The 18,455-nt window shown below is 34.7% G+C and overlaps 1 long non-coding RNA gene across 1 annotated transcript in view; it reads left to right on the top strand.

The window, feature by feature from the left end:
• LOC136843384 (uncharacterized) overlaps positions 1-18,455 on the top strand; it is a 121,956-nt gene that overhangs the window by 3,183 nt on the left and 100,318 nt on the right. The window contains exon 4 of the long non-coding RNA XR_010854538.1: positions 8,770-8,903. This is a non-coding gene — a long non-coding RNA (uncharacterized lncRNA). The remainder of the gene's footprint in view (positions 1-8,769; positions 8,904-18,455) is intronic.

Genomic DNA, 18,455 nt, shown 5'->3' with positions numbered 1-18,455 from the left:
TTTTATGACATTTATAGTCTACTGTTAAAATGACATTTATGGGTTTGCTTTTTTAGTTCAGTTATGGCAGTAAATGTACTAAACCAGTTTAGCACACGTATAAGTTTGTTTATATATGCATATGAATGTACATACATGAAGGCCTTGACTTAAAATTACTTTATATGCTTAAGTGTTCGATGGATGAATTTGATGTTTAAGCAAAATTACCGTTTAGAGTAAAAGCAGGCTTTGTCTGGAATGAACGCTGGAAGTTGCTTAGCGCTTATTACAAAAACATTGTAAAGGTAAACTAGGTGCTAGTTCTAAACCATACTTTGAGGAAAATATAAAATGTAAGTGGTCTTTTATAACTGGAATAAATGGCAACAATATTGACGATTCCGTTGAATTCAGCCGAATAAAACTTAATTTTTATTAATGTTCGAGTTTTTCTGCGCTCTCATGCGTTAAATTTTCTCTACAATGAAGGTGAAACCATTGAGTGATTGAGAGCTAGGGAAGGTGGTAAGATGATCAAAGCTTCTGGAGATAAAATTGGTACATGCTCAGATACAATCATGTGTTTCTTCGAGATAAAACAACTACTGAATTTAGATAGAATCTTAAATTATTTGGATTTAGAGTTAAGGATAAGTCTTCAGTGACCCCATAAATGGTAATCACTTGTATGGAAATTCATTAAAAACTGCAGAGAAGCCTCCTTTGAAGATGTTTAGTCAGTGATGTTTAACCATGTGACTATAGTTTTCTTTTTTGAGTAATTTCCGTACTGGTTTTAGTAGTAGTCTTAGTATAAGCAACTGCGATGTCCAGCTAAGGCTTAGGCCTTTATAAATGTTAAGGATGCGTTCCTAAAATATTTCAAGGAAAAGAAAGATCAAAATAATTATAGGGAAAATTAATGAAATAAAAGGGGGTTAACTTTCTCAACGAACCTGACAAGTGCCACGCTCTATGGGGAGGAGGCTTCACCTACCCTGGACCCCGAAATTCTGTTCGAGGTTATAACTCGAATATATATATAAATTGGATATTGGCTATGTAAGCTTAATGATTGACGTCACTACCCTAGACCTACAATTTGGCACTGTAGTGCATGACTGATGAAGCTAAAAATGGATAGGAATGAAGAAGCACTGAAACGGTTGAGCTATTTCATAAATTTAAAAAATACAGCAAGTAGCACGAGTCTTGAAACTGAGAAACAAATTCGCAGTTGGGTATGGGTACAAATAATTTATACCTCTACATAACTGGATTTTTTTTCCCGAGCTATTTCTTTAATATAAATTTTAAAGTAAAAGGCTTGAACTGTAAATCTGCCTTCAAATTCAGCTGAGATGAGAGAGAAGGTAAACACGATTGCGAAGAAAACATACGAAGTTAAGGTTTTGCAGATGATGCTTAATTTTAACTGGTTATGAGTAAAAAAGACATTACAAACGAAATAAGGTGGTGATTAATTACATGAAATCGGACATAAATGAACATTATTGAACTAAAGTATTTAGGTTAAAGTAACCTAAAAACCTTGGTAATAAAACAGTACAAAATCATTGAAAAAGAGGGTAGGTAAGACCAAAAAACGTAATTATGTTCGCCTAAGCAAGACAGATCAAATATAGAATGTAGTAAAAAGAAGTTAGGCACTTGAAATGTAGCCTCCAATAAGAAATACTCTAACGTGGATGCATTGAAAATACGCGCTACGTTACCATGTAACCAAAGAACTGTATCTGTAACCGTCTCATTGGCCTACTAAATTTATTTACAGAAGCAGTTACATATGTATAGATCTCCTTTGGCGACGTAGCAAAGAATGAATTGAATGTTTTGACAAACATTACAATATAGAATAGAAATGTAAAAAGTACTTAAATGCAATGTGGAAACAGTAAACCCATAGGAGCAATGAAAAATAGAGTAATTAGAAACAAGATTCAGCAGAGATATTTGAAAAGGGCCATGAATATACAGCACAAAAAGAAGAACCGAGTTGTCGCAAATGCAGTAATGAAGAGCAATAAAGGCCCTCAAAAAATAAACCAAACCGTATCCGGGGAGGAGGGTGGGGGGTTTGGGTAAAGTCGGCCTACTTTTTCTACCCGCCGAAACGTCCACTTTCTGTAAAAGACTAAACCGAGATATCTGGACTAATTGGGCTTTTCGACGGCTAGGATTTTTCTGAATTTACTTCAGAAGTGCAAACGCAACCTTGGGGTCGTTTTATTAAAATATAAGGCTGCCAATTAGTTCCATGCAGTTCAAAAGGTATTTAACTCTGTAGTTATGTCTAGCACGGGACAACTACACTGATTGCTATATCGTGGACCTCCAGCAGTTAAAGGCAAACTAGTAGTTCTTGTAGGAAACTCGGAGACCGAGGATCACTTCCTGTGCCTCTCTCTTAGGGAATAAAACAGTTGCGTTAATTTGTAGACATGTGGCATGTCATTCCGATTGTGAATGGACACTGTAAATCCTCCAAAACGCAGTCCATACCTCAGTTGTCTTCGTACTAGTAAGGATAATCACTTTGGAAATTAAAGAATGAACTTTCTTTCCTTTTCCCCATGTTGAATGAGAACTAGACGTATCCCAACTTGCATGGAAAAATCTGGAATTTTCTCCCCCCATTTTAGGTGGGGGGGGGGGGGGAGTCTTGGTTGATTTTTCTCCCTGTTCACTGTGAGGCACTGAGGTTTTCTTGCCACAAGGGTGAAAATCATCGCCAGTACATTTCCGAAGGGGAGTTAATGCCATCAGTGCATCTCATTAGTGCACTTTAGGCATTACTTAAGGCTCTTTGCAGCGTCCTTTCGGCCCCTAGCTGCAACCCCTTTCATTCCTTTTACTGTACCTCCACTCATATTCTCTCTCTTCCATCTTGCTATCCAACCTCTCCTAAAAATTGTTTCATATTGCAACTGCGAGGTTTTCTGCCTGTTACATCTTTCAGACCTTTCTACTTTCAATTTCCTCTTCAGCGCTTAATGACCTCTTAGGTCCCAGTACTTGGCCTTTGGCCTAAATTCTATATTCTGCACTACCTTCAATACATCGTCGAAGGTTGATAGTTCTCCTTTTGTCCTGGACAAACATGATTCGGGTTTACCAGTTTTTTTAGGTGAACATAACGCATAACTACACACTTTCTGAAATGTGTTGATTTGTCTCAACAAAGAAATTAAGTAGTTAAATGTTTTGACTTTGTTCTCAAATTGAGAACAAAATCAAAACATGTAACTACTTAACTTGGTTGTTGAGACAGATCAATGCAGATCAAATGTTTTGTCTTTTTCAAATTGAGAACAAAATCAAAACATGTAACTACTTGACTTGGTGGTTGAGACAGATCAATACAGTTTAGAAGTGTGTAGTTATGTGTTATGTTCACCTAAAAAACTGGTAAAATCGAGCCATGTTTGTGTTTCCTTCGCAACACAGGATGGTCCTTCACTTTGTCCAGATACTGATAGTATTTTCTTTACTTCAGTGATTTCCAGCTGTTTAACAGTGTTAACAAAATTTTTATTTTGAAATCGTAACGTAACTTTTTTTTTTAAATTTAAATACGCCAAATTAATATGTTGCACCCGTTTTGTGACCTTCAAGAAGGCACAGGACACCTAGGAGAGGTTCATTCTAGCTTCTTTTTTTTTTTTTTTTAAACAAACACAGGGTATAAATTTAGCATATTTGAGGTATGTGTGTGTGTGTGTGTAACAGTTCTCTGCCTCTCTCCAGCCTAATTGTGACACATTCAATCCGTCCAAGTGGGAGGCATCCATTTCGCTGGTTGGGCCACAGAGGCAGAGAGGAATTTAAACATAGCTGGGCAGTAGATTTCCGGCTCTCCCAGTAATTAAACCCACAGTACCTTTCTGTTTCTTCCTTAGATTAGCTTTCCATCCGGAGTAAATTTTTCGACGTTAATTTTCCCGAGGGAGGTATTTTAGCCCAGGATCATTTTCCCCTTTCTGGACTAAGGTTATAAGAATGGGAAACTATTAAATGACCCAAACTTGAGGACTATGGTTCAGGAAAAGATGCAGAGATCGAGATTGATTTTAAATTTTCAATTAGCAGATTCCTTTGAACAATATTTCACGGACAATACATAACAAATTTGTAAATATTTGAGAATTATTGTAAATTATCTTTCACCATACATGTAAATATTTGTAAACAACCAATGTAAAGCTTATTTTTGGAAAATAAACATTTAAAAGAAAAAAATAAGCTGTCAAATGGTCGGCTGAAATACTTACATCGCTAGTAAGCACTTTCTCGTGGTGCTCTCTTGAAAGTAATGAAGATTTTATCTGTCGTCTTAATAACACTAGCGCAAATAATTTCATAATGGCAAGTTTCGATGTGACTTCGCTTCACAAAGGTGCCAATATACGACCTGTTGGAATTCATACAGAATGAGATGAAAAAGCTTGTTTTTACTTCTACAACGAAACTTTAACTGAACTTATAAAATTGTGCATCATAGGCTGTAAATTTACTTTTAACACTTATTAGTATGGGCAGAAATTCGGTATGGCCATGGTAAATCATTTGTCTCCAGTACTCGGCAATTTATACATAGAATTTTTTGAAAGTAAGTATTTACCTAACTTATTGCCCAAAAGTGTGTTTTCTGTACGATTTGTGAATGACATTTCCAGTAAAAAAGAATATAAACAGGATTCTAAATAAATTAAATAAATTGGCACCTCCATAAAATTTACCCATCAGAACGAAGAAGACGGAAAATTGACATTTTTGATACACTGATATGCACAGGTCAGCTAGAAAGTTCAAATTTTCTTTCTGCAGGAAGAAGCCTACGAATAATTGTTCTTATTTTCACTTTTATTCTAACCATTCGGTAAAACTAAAACTGTGGGTTTTTCCTCTTTGTTTTTAAGTGCGCTGCGGTTCAGTAGCCCGGAATTTTTTTTTTTTTTTTTTTTTTTTTTATTATTATCAAGAACTCGACAAGATACCTGTATCTGCAGGCAATTTGAAGTATACTTCTGAAGCCCGAAAAACATTTTATGAACTGAAAAGACTTCAAGAGTTTCAAAACAAAAACCTTTCAGCGTTTCCTTTTTATGCTGATTTTAACCACATCTCTTGACAAGTCAAGTCGCTGAGTAGTAATGTTGTTTCTAAAACATCGGAGACAATTACGAACATGCTAATTAGAAGTTCTCCAAGAAACACGATTGGATGTATCCATTGGATCCTCATAAAAAAAAAGAATATGTATATATATATATATATATATATATATAATTATATATATATATATATATATATATATATATATATATATATATATATATATAATATAAAGAGTTTGTATATATATATTATACATAGATATATATATATATATATATATATATATATATATATATATATATATATATATATTATATACTATTTATATATAAAGTATATATATGTATATACATTTTTCTTCATCGTGTTTTTACAAACAAAATTCTAGCAGATACTTAGTTTTAGCGATAAATCTCCTCTGGCTCCCCTGAAGTGATTTGATAAGCTAAGTTCAGTATTGGTAAATACTTTCGATATATAACGCAGTTCAGTTGTGGCGCGATATTTTTCTTATACAAACAGTTTGTTATATTTTCGGAATAATTATTAGTAACTACGTACATTGTAAAGGGCGAGAAATGCGCACCTGGTAGAATTTACTTAGAATGAAAATTTTTGAATATAATACGTAATATAATTAAAAGGTCTATTAAGAGCCAGCAGGAAGTAATGAAAAGGAGCAGTACCCAGCGCTTGCGTGTATTTTTGACACGCCACATCAGGGTACAATATATATATATATATATATATATATATATATATATATATATATATATATATATATATATAATCATGAAACTACAAATGTCGCTTAATATCAAATTCACCCTACCTCAGGAATATCCCTTATAAATCCCCATCGGGGATATTCTCGAGGTAACGTGAATTTGATATTAAGCGACATTTGTAGCTTCATGACTGTATATAAATCACAGTGCGATAAAAAATGTAATATATATATACATACATATATATATATAATATATATATATATATATATATATGTATATATGTATAATTTATATAAATAGAATAACCAAACAGCCTAAGCAAGAAGCAAATGGTCCACAGCCGAGAATTACACTTAAAGGATAATTACTACAAACGGAAATGAAACTACTAAGCAATCTATTACATAGTTACTAAGTTTTCAACAATACATTTCGGAAGACAGTTATCTAGCTTATATTGTCCATTGCTAATAATAAACCCACTACAGGACTTATGTTTTATTCTGCTAGATTCTATAATGTTTCTTTTAATAATATCTCTACAAAATAAAAAGGTCTGTTGCATAAATTCACGGGGTATCGGTCCTCCCGTGGCAAGTAATAAGTACAAGAAATAAATCTCCAAGAAATTGATTACCTCTCTCTCTCTCTCTCTCTCTCTCTCTCTCTCTCTCTCTCTCTCTCTCTCTCTCTCTCTCTCGATTTGTGGGTGTCTCGTGTCTTTCAGTTCACAGAGACATTACATTTCACGCTTATCTGTTTGATCTTGTAGCTATTCAAAGGGGATCCATCAGTCGGTCGAAAAAGTCGATCAACGACGGAAAATTCTCAGACTCTATTTACGGGGGTTGAAACCCTGTAGTGTAGCTAATCTTATTTATCCAGTAGAGCTGAATTCTTCCACAATAGGCGAACGATGAGGTGGTCCACAACTCCGTTCACCCCCGAGGGGAGGCTAGTACCGCCCGTACACCTCACGCGGTGCATTGTAGGCATTTACTAAAGGTTCTTTGCAGCGTCCCTTTGGCCCCTCGCTGCAACTCCCTTCATTCATTTTTTGTACCTCCATCCATATTCTATCTCTTCCATCTTGCTATCCACCATCTCCTAAAACTTGTTTCAAGAGTGCAACTGCGAGGTTTCCCTCCTGTTACACCTTTCAGGCCTACCCACTCTCATTATACTTTCCAGCGCTGAATGACCTCACAGGTCCCAGAGCTTGGCCTTTGGCCTGAACTCTATATTCCATTCCATTCCACGACTCCGTTCCCAGAATCCCAAAAAGAGTGCATTCATTCTGAGAAGCCGCGTTACTGTGCCATGAGAAGGCACGAGAGGCCGTTATGAAGGAAGAGAGGAGGCTTTTCCATCTTTCTAAATGCCCCAGATACTAACGCATTCTACATTAAAAGTTTTTAATGTGATAGATTTCTTATGATTTATCAGCGAAAGACAGGGAAGTTGAAAAGTTGACAGGAGCATTATAATACTGCGAGTAAGCAGAGGAAGATGTATAATTAAGGAAGGATTCAAGAGAGGAAAACATAACATACATACATACATATATATATATATATATATATATATATATATATATATATATATATATATATATATATATATATGTATGTATATGTGTATTTATATACAGTATGTATATATAAATATATACACATATATATATATACATACATATATACCATTACTAAAATAGGTGATAGGTGATAAGCTCATTAAAAATGTTACAAGGGACATCACCGGGCTCTCCTTGTAAAAACACAAATATTTTAATAAATTTTAAAAATTGGGTTAAGAAGTTTCATGCTTTCCATGCTTGGGTTAAAAACAAATATATGTGGGATGCAAAATCTGTATGATAGCGCATGGGATATGAAAATTCTTAAAATTAATTCTTATATTTAAAACTTATCATGTCATATTTAGGATAAATTTTAGTTAATACCATCATTTATGTACATAAAAGGAAAGGTGAACCGTAAGAAATATATAGATAAATTTAATGAAAAATTGCAATAAATAGGAAAATAATACAATTAAAAGATTTTACCGGTAACCTAATAATGTTTTGCAGTAAACAATTGTTCTCTGTGTTCAGAACCGATATCTATGGCGTCTTCATTACCTATGTAATACTTCCATCAAATATTGGCCCTAAAAATGAGAGAAAATTCGTATATAAATGAATCTGTTCCCGTAGGGGGTTAGTGCCGTCAGTGCACCTCTTGCGGTGCACTGTAGGCATCGCTTAAGGTTCTTTGAGCGTGCCTTCGGCCCCTAGCTGCAACCTCTTTCGTTTCTTTTACTGTACCTCCTCTCATGTTTTCTTCCTTCCATCTTATTTTCCACCCTCTCCAAACAATTGATTCATAGTGCGACTGCGAGGTTTTCCTCTTGTTACGCCTTTCAGACCTTTTACTGTCAATTTCCGTTTCAGCGCTGAATGACCTCATAGGACCCAGTGCTTGGCCTTTGGCCTAAATTCCATATTCAATTCAGTTCATAAGTGAATCTTTTGGAACGATATGATATTCTGTGCTGTTTTGAATCTTCAAGTCAAAACATGATAACATCGCTCAGGTCTTTGCGAGACTCGATATGATTGTCAGCCTTCAATATTTTTCCCCCCATCGTTTTATACGAGTCTCTAGAGAGACCTTCGAATTATTGCTCTGAAAGAAAGAGCATGGAACAAAGCAGAATTTTGTTCGGCGTTGTATAGCTTTTATTGCTAAGATTGATGTGACGGACAAAAGCGTACATCAATCTAACTCAGGTGCGGGGGAAACTATGGAAAAAAATTGGGAAAAAATTAGGGTTTATTTTCGAAGTACACAGCGCACCCACCTATGGACATCTGGGATTTTATTGAAATATTTGTTTATTTATTCTTTTGCAGGAAAAGACGTAGTCAGTTCCATGGCACTTGAAGATGATAGCCTTCACGTTTTCTGGAAGTATGTGGGGATGATGCTGCTAGCCTAGTGTCCACCTACGCCCTGGCTTTTATGCTCAAAACCAACCAACCACCAGGTATGTAAGTCATTGCTATGGTCAACGGAGACACATATTATTTAGGAAACGAGCTTCCATCGATTTTTACCCCGACTATGATCGAAATACTGTCACTAGCAGGTACTTACTTGCGTCTGTTTGTTTGTCTGTTTGAAAGTACGGGCTCTTGTTTCAGGATAGAGACCTAATGGCTCTGATTGTTTTACTTTTTAGTATCCATTATTTATTCAGGTTAAACTTGTGGTCCCATGTATACCGCTTTTACAGTAAGTTATTCCCCAACTGGAAGGCATCGGATACACACACTCTATGAGTAGAGATAATACCTATTTCGTTTTAATTTAGCTATAGCTACTCTCGTTGCTGAACCTATCTTCTTGGACTTAACTGTTGTAGGAAAATGCTGATAGCTCAATAAGGCAAAGGGATGTCCAGTTTCACGTATATAAATAGGAAGTTTGCCGGCATGGGAAAGTATTCTCTGTGTACTTGAAAATAATCTTCACTGACAGAGACAGTGCTTGTTAGTTCTCCTGGATTTTCATGTGAGCAATAGTATGAATTTCAATTTTGGTCAAGCTTCAAAATTTACATACTAGATTAGTCTGAGTAAAACGTAACCACGTGGTCAAATTAACACCCAAACTTCCACGAACATCATTCTTTCTCTTCGCCTCAAAGTTTTAAGTTGCATCAGTTTGTTATTTGCAACTACACAATCAGTTGTTTGTGGTCGTTATCATACACAGTCATCCTTTATAGCCTCTGGCGAAATGAAATGAGTTTTGTAGAATTTTGCTACCACTCATAAGTCTAATTTTAGACAAGAAATTTCGTCGACTCCAAGCCTATGAGAGGAAAACCTAAGGTCCTATTATCTGTTATGAGAATGTGAGAAGTATCAGGAGATTGTACAATATTCATTTTTTTAGTTAAGTAAAAAATAATTAGTGTATAGTGAATGACATTTCATTTCTAGATTATCGTGAGGTACCTAATCCTAAAATTGTGGTTTATTCAAAGCTCTTTATTTTGTCATTTATGATGCTATTTCATTACACTGACCATTCGTTATGTAACAAAAATAATCCTCCTCACTTAACTGGTTCCTTCTCGTATTTTCAACATCAAACCCCTTCCCTTAACAAGGATTTCAGATTAAACTGTCACAGTATGGCACGTATTCCCCCAGGTAAGACTGAACCGCAGTCAGAGTTCTACAGCAATATCACCAGTTTGCAGTGTGGCACAATAGTGCCAGCAATCACTCCCTCATATCAATGCTAAGATTATCTAGAATGACAGACAGCATAGATATTTTAAGGTCAATATTGCAGCCATCTTGAAAAATGGTTGGAATATTTGATTCCCGAATGGTCAATAAAAATCTGACAAGTTACCTCAAAGGTGATCGTGACAGATTTCAAATTTGTGTCCCTGTGTGAAATTTTTCTTCATTATCCCATGTACTTTCATTTCCACAGGCATTCTCGAACTTGAGGTAACCCTTCTAAATTTGTATCATTCAGCTCTGCCACTCGTAAATTTTCCGCATAAAACAAATATTCAGAATACTTTATTAAAATTTCATGCTGTCTTCTCCCATTTATAATTATTTACCTCCAGTTTCTCTCGAACTTTTTTTTCTGGAAGTTTTCTGCGCGGGAGGATCAGAATTATTATTTGTGAATGAATATAACAGAAAATGGTAGGAATAGAGGAAAGGTCCGCACAATGCAACGGAAACAGCAAAATCCGACCAGGATCTCTAAAGTCGTCTTGCATTCAAGTCGTAGATCTAGTTAAGATGACTCGGAGTGGGTTTGATTCTTCTTTTGAATAAATCCGCCACATGAAAATGATAAAAAGAGTATTTGAAAAAATAATGACTTGGTATCGTCAAAGGAAAGGGTCTAGCACCCTCACCAAAATTCTTGTGTGAATGGCTTTGTTGAGTCCTCTGTGTAGATATGTGAGGCCGCTTAAGTTTTGGAAGATTTATTGCAAAGGTGGTTCATCCATGAATTAATTTCCGTAGGGGGTTAGTACCGTCAGTGCACCTCATGCGGTGCACTGTGGGCATTACTTAGGTTCTTTCCACCGTCCCTTCGGCCCCTAGCTGTACCCCCTTTACATTCCTTTTACTGTACCTCCGTTCATATTCTCTTTCTTTTATCTTCCTTTCCACCTTCTCTTAACACTTGATTCACAGTACAACTGCGAGGTTTTCCTCCTGTTACACCTTTCAAACCTTTTACTCTCAGTTTCCATTTCAGCGCTGAATGACCTCATAGGTCCCAGCACTTGGCCTTTGGCCTAAATTCCATATTCTGTTCCATGATTTAATAATTAAAGTATGAATACTGTAGTAACATTTGCACTGTATTCTCCTGAGTCAACTACTGTTAGGAACAATAGCTTAATGGTTAAGTACCTTCTCATTCTCCTGTGTAAAACACGCAGAAGAGTTCGTGCTCAAAATTAAAGGCTTAAACATACCCTTGGACAGCATAAGAAGGCTTAGTCTAGACTTGGAACCGAAGTCTCGGTCGCCGAAGTGCCCTATCTTGCAAGTAGGAAATTACAACCATGTAAAGAACATGTCCCTCTTGGCATTGACAAAACGTTAAAATGAATTAACCTATGTGTAATCAACAGTGTTTTTCCTTATTAATGGTAACTTTAATAAACAACGGTTCGGCAACCATCCGTACCCCCCCCTCCCCCACACACATCTAGCGAACTTTTGCATGGAATATTTCGACACAGAAATATTGCCGTCTATCACACCCTGTAACATAATATGGCTTAGAACCGTAGATGGCTTCTTTACAGTCTGGGACAACTATAGCATCCAGAAAACAGTACTGCGCAGTACTGATTCAAAGCTACGCACAGCATTGTCCTGTAGCTGATGATCTCAATACAGATAAAGGAAGAGTATGCATGAAACGATGAATCTATAATTTAAAAGACCGTTCATTGCAGGTGCAAGGATCTGAGTCCTTTTGAAATCGACAAAGCGAAATGAAAAATGAGAGCATAACTGATTTGAGGGATTATAACAATTGGTGTTTTTTTTTCTGTTGGTTCAACAGTCCTTCAGTTTACATAACCTTGAAATTAATTTCTTCAGTTTTTACAAATCTCCCGAAGTAAACAAAGCAAGAATTTAAGAGAAGGGGCAAATTGCGAATACAACGTATTTAAGTGAAAACAAGACAAATTAAAACACTTCGGAGATCGCAATGCATCACGAATCTGTTTCGTTTGAGGGAACTCTTTCGTCTCCTTTGATCCTCGAAATCGCCTGGGAGTTTTCTCTTCCGCTCAGACAAAGAGCGAGAGTAAATAGAAATTTGCCCGAAGGGTGGGCGCTATTAAATTAATTCCCCTTTTGAACTTCATCTCAGAGAGTGAAAAGAAAATTAGTCAATGAGAGCTGCTCTAGTGAGTCGTTTTCAAGTGGAGGAGGGAAGGCTATAAGTGGTGAAGAGATTTGACAGTGATACATCAGTTCCTGTACACACGCCCACGTACGCGCCCACATATACGCGCGTACACGCATGTATAGATATGTATATATATATATATATATATATATATATATATATATATATATATATATATATATATATATATATATATATATATATATATATATATATATATATAGTATATGGAGAAAAAGCTGGATAACTTGGCCATTTGGAAATGCGCTTGGAGAGCGGGTTGATCATTGAAATATATAGTTCTAAGAAATATATATATAAAAAACCCCGCCCAGCTACTAAAACTTCCTATTTCTTTATCTTAAGCGATTAATGGTCGAAATTGCTGTGTCCCTCATGTTGAGGGAAGTCCTGTAAAATTGAAAATCCTTCTCTGTACCTTCAGTTGTACCCGGCTACGTATTCTGTAATTCCTCCTTTTAATACACCATAATTATATATTGTAGTGAGTTCATAGTTAGTGCATTAATGGTGCAATGTTCATTGCTTCTGTGCATACTTATTCATTTGAGGTATTGGCACCGAAAGAGTTTTTTAAGAGTTTTTTTTTACTTCAGTACAGTGTCGTTTGACATTGCTCTAACGTTCGCAGTGCGAAAGTAATTGTCAGTCAGCTTTTGCCGGTTCCTATTGCCTTCTGTTTTCCTGTACAATATCAGTTTTCTCATCAGGTTAGAGAAGAACGTTAGATTGTCATTTCAACTATTATTGTTTAAAGGAAAAAAGAGCCACCTTTGGCCTTATTACAGCGTAACGACGAATATGATGACGTTATTGCTTTAATCCGTATGGTTAATAATAATAATAATAATAATAATAATAATATCCTTTATTTCAGCTCAGGGCCACATACATGGAATATACAAATACAATACACACGATCTAGATACATAAGATAACAAGATAAAAATAAAATAATCGTCAGTATCCATACAGTTGCTGAAGAAGTAGAAAAAATAGAATTCGTAATAATGGCAATGGCAGTAATTATAAGGAGAATAATAATAAAAAAATATTAAAAATGATAACAATTAATAATACAGATTGCAGACGATTAATTTCCAGATAGGGACATTAGGTGCTTACGGAAGTCAGGTCCAGAAGGCTAAATACGAAAATTGAAAATTGCAGAACTCTACAATGATATTATTCACAGTAATAACAAAAAAAGGGAAAATTTATCGAACATTTCACCGCGAAAATTTTGAGTAAGTTTTCGTTCAAATCCAGTATAGTCGGCAATGAAATATTCGAAAAAATAAAAAAAGGTGGACATTTTATGTACCGGATAAGGTATTATAGTTCATTATAGTTGATACACGTTCTCCAATTCAGATCATCATTCAAATCGTCGAGTCTTCCATAACGGAAATGATCTTCGGTTTTGAAAACTAAGCAAAAAAAAAAAAAAAAAAATTAAATATTGCTTAATACTTCTTACTTTGATCTGGATGAGCCTAGTTGAAAATTTAGGAGATTTATTTTTGTGTGAAAGGAACTTAAACCAGAAGAGTTTATGCAGTATTAAACTGCTGTCCATTTCAGGGACCGCGAGTCATCGTTTTTCTCAAATATCTTTCAAACTAATTATTTGATCGAAATGGCACTGTGACAGTGCACAAGACACCTCCCGCTAATTTTTGGTAATATAGTGCATTGTCAGATGGTGTTAGTCATCGAGTGAAGGATCTCTTAAGAGTTTAAAAAGAAGGTCGTTTTGAGAACTGAATTGCTGAGACTTTTTCCATTCTATTATAACTTCTTGCGATTTTATCGGTGGGCTTCGAATGTAAATCGCGTATCTGTCCAAAACTCATTGATGTAGTTATGAGAAGAGAAAAAGAACACAACTTTTCAATCATAGCCTTCTAAAGAGTTAAAGTTAAAAGTTAAAGTCCTCCTGGGCCTCTGTAGGCTCATAGGGCAGGCGCTGATCTCCTGTTTCCTAGGCCGACAGCCAGTTGGGGACAAGTCCCAATGCCTATGAGACGTAGCCAGTGTGTCAAGAGTTGGACATTGAATTTTACAATTTTTAAAGTATCGCCCGTATGATGAACTGATTGAATTACACGAATAACAGACCTCGTTATGATTCTTGAAGTTAGTCGTTTGGTATGCGTACCTGGGCAGTGATATAATACCGAAATTTAGCTATGGTACATCACATGCTCTTGTGAGCATGTTTGTTTCATATTAGGGAAAATAATTTTTTTAAAATCAATAACATCTTGATGTGCTCGTTCGGTGATTTATCTCATTGTTTTATTCCTATTTAATACCCACGCACACATGCATATATAATATCTATCTGTCTGTCTATCTATCTATCTATATACTGTATATATATATATTTTTTTTTTTCTGTGAAATACTTTACTTTGTCTTCATTACCATACTCATATATATATATATATATATATATATATATATATATATATATATATATATATATATATATATATATATATATCTATTATCTACCTATATATGCATACATATATATATATATATATATATATATATATATATATATACATATATATATATATATATATATATATATATATATATATATATATATATATATATATATTATATACATATATATTTATATACATACACACACACACACACATATATATATATATATATATATATATATATATATATATATATATATATATATATATATATATATCCTCACTAGTAGGTTTCGTGGTATTGAGACATGTTTATTACGTATCAGTTGGAATACGCACAAGTATGCTTGAAAACATCTTCAAAATTTAATAGGAGATGTAATAAAACGGTGGGTACATGTCCATTACCCAGTCACTGTGTATTTGCCTTGATGAAATTTGTTACGAATATTCAACTATATTTGCAATCCTGGAGATCATAAGTTCCAAAGTTCGCATATATATAATTATAAATCTCCTTGGTTTAAGTTATTCCCATGGCCTTATAAATTCCATATCAACTGATATTTGTGGCTTAATATTTTTGAAATAAAAAGGCACGTGTGTACGTTACTCAAGTATTATATATATATATATAAACTTGTTATATATATATATATTTAATATCAAAAATATTATATATATATATAAACTTGTTATGTGCCTTTTAACTTCAAAAATAATAACCACAAATATCAGTTGATAAATTTACAATTATAGAATAAGTGGTCATGGAAGAATTACAATTGGTAGACTAGTGGTCATGGAAGAATTACAATTGGTAGACTAGTGGTCATGGAAGAATTACAATTGGTAGACTAGTGGTCATGGAAGAATTACAATTGGTAGACTAGTGGTCATGGAAGAATTACAATTGGTAGACTAGTGGTCATGGAAGAATTACAATTGGTAGACTAGTGGTCATGGAAGAATTACAATTGGTAGACTAGTGGTCATGGAAGAATTACAATTGGTAGACTAGTGGTCATGGAAGAATTACAATTGGTAGACTAGTGGTCATGGAAGAATTACAGTTGGTAGACTAGTGGTCATGTTGAACCGTCTATCACTTTACCTAAACAGAAGAGAGACGCAAAGAGGAAATTCTGGAACAGGAAAATGAGTTAGTCTCACATATACCGTCTAAGTCTTCAGGTCTTGAGGTAGACCCACCTGCTATTTCGATACGGGAAAAGTAGCAGAGATGTCCGTGTGTCAAGTAATTTCTATATATACCTGCAAATACACTTCCTATACCTTTTGTTGAGAATTAGCTTACACTTAAAAAATATTTGTGTATTATTATTCTCGGTGCATAATGTTAAAGGACATTTTTGATAGGTTTTCAGAGTGATGTGACTTAGTTAATGTATTTTTTGACTCCAAATTATGATAGCATCTAACGACTTCTCCCTTGGCCCTTTCCAAATCAGGCAGTTAATCATTACTATCGGTATATTTGAGGCTGTTAATAAGGCGACCAAATTGAAAATGATGAAACTTCCACATAATTGGGCAACTCACTAAAGAGCTCAGTGGCTGACCAGTAAAGCAGAATATGAGATGTATCTAACTCAAGCCAAGCCAGGCTCTTCAACAAGGGTAACCGTAATTACGTATGGACATGAGTGACGAGATTACTTTAGTCGGTGATGTAACAGGAATATTTCAATTAAAGATTCCAGAGTATACGACATTTACATTGGTATGTGTTCGCTTCATTATATTGGTCAAAAAGAAGGACATAGCTAGCAATTTTTGAGAACTAATCAGTGAGATGGTTGTTCGAAAATATTCATAGTACTGAATCAAAAGCACTATCATACAATGAGTTGAAACAGCAGTGTCTCCAGAAGTAACCAGTAAAGATGTCAATGAAAGAAACTGTAAAGTATAATAAACCTTAATAAAATCCTTGTAAAGTCCTGCTGGCTTGTGCTAATGATCTGGCTCATGAACGTTGGCACATCGCTGATGATCTATAAAAACGCAGTCCTAAAGAACATTCACAGCGGCTATCAAAAAAACTTAAATTTGACATATGCAGAATCGAAAAATGAAAACGGGGTATAGGATCACAATTTTGAGCACAGCAAGCCGTCAGATTACTTCATCTTTTCTTGAGTAATTCCGTCACTGCGCACCAAGGAAGTTTGTCACGTAAGGAGACTTACAAACCTTATAAACACGATCAAGACCTGCCCCGTAGGGGGGTTAGTGCCGTCAGTGCATCTCATGCGGTATACTGTAGGCATTACTTAAAGTTCTTTGCAGCTGCCTTCGTCTCCTAGCTGCAACCCTTTTCGTTCTTTTTACTGTACCTCTGTTCATATTCTCTTTCTTCCATCTTACTTTTTACCCTCTCCTAACAATTGATTCATAGTGCAACTGCTAGGTTTTCCTCCTGTTACACCTTTCAAACCTTTCTATTGTCACTTTCCGTTTCAACGCCGAATGAGCTCATAGGTCCCAGCGCTTGGCCTTTGGCCTAAATTCTATATCCAATTCCAACGATCAAGGCCTGCCATTTTCGTTGTTATTTGGTACAGCGAAATTGACATAACTTGAATGAATAAAGATTATGTAAACACATTACACTTTGTGTATTAGTCTTGTAGCTAAACAGCCATTAACATGATCGGCCTAATTTAAATAAATTCCCCATTCGCTCTGTGTTTATCTTACATATATTGTATGCAATGATATTCTCCTTTCTCCTGGTTTACCTGGCGTACATTTATCAGTATAGAAATTTTCACATGAAATACACGGGATTTGCAATACACTTTGTTACTGGGCCAAATATTCAGTACAATTATACACCACAATGTGTAAGGGTATGGTATGTTGTCGATATAACGTCCATTTTCCACAGATAATTTAATTTCCTTAAGCAGATGGTGTCGGTGAATTAATCTTCTTTTGTTAGTGTATAATAGCAAGGGAGTTTATTCTTAAAATATTATTGATTTCGCATTAATCGATTTTAAACTTATTTCGTTGAAACTGATTTGAAGTTGCAAGTCGCTCTTGATATGAACAGATCACGCTTCTACAATTGCAGAAAAGAGCAGTGAAAATTCGCACCCACGCGACGTCAGGAAATCCAATTTGTTCACTGTGTCGAAGATTTCTAAAGGGAATTTCAATTCTTGCCATCTGGAATGAAATTTATAGCGGCCTTTAAGACCAAAACGAAATAGCCATTTTTTCACAATAGGTCAAATATTGCTTTCATTTTTCTTGTTTTCATGCTGAGCAACTCTTTATTTTCTTTAGAGCGTGTAATCATATTCATACATGTTTATTATATATGTATATATCTATGTATATATCATATTATATATGCATATATGTATAAATATATTTATATATATATATATATATATATATATATATATATATATATATATATATATATATATATATATATATATATATATATATATATATATCTAATAAAAGGAGCTTATTAAAACGCTAAAAGGTAGAAAGTTAGTGCTATATATTTCGGAGAACAACTGACTCCCTCAACTTGCCTGTTTTAACAGAAAATATTTTCACAGTCTTATATATATATATATATATATATATATATA

Source organism: Macrobrachium rosenbergii, chromosome 11 (assembly GCF_040412425.1).
Source record: "Macrobrachium rosenbergii isolate ZJJX-2024 chromosome 11, ASM4041242v1, whole genome shotgun sequence".
In the NCBI taxonomy this organism is placed as follows: Eukaryota; Metazoa; Arthropoda; class Malacostraca; order Decapoda; family Palaemonidae; genus Macrobrachium; species Macrobrachium rosenbergii.
The sequence above is the reverse complement of the archived record's forward strand: the minus strand, read 5'-3'. Positions and strand labels throughout refer to the sequence as shown.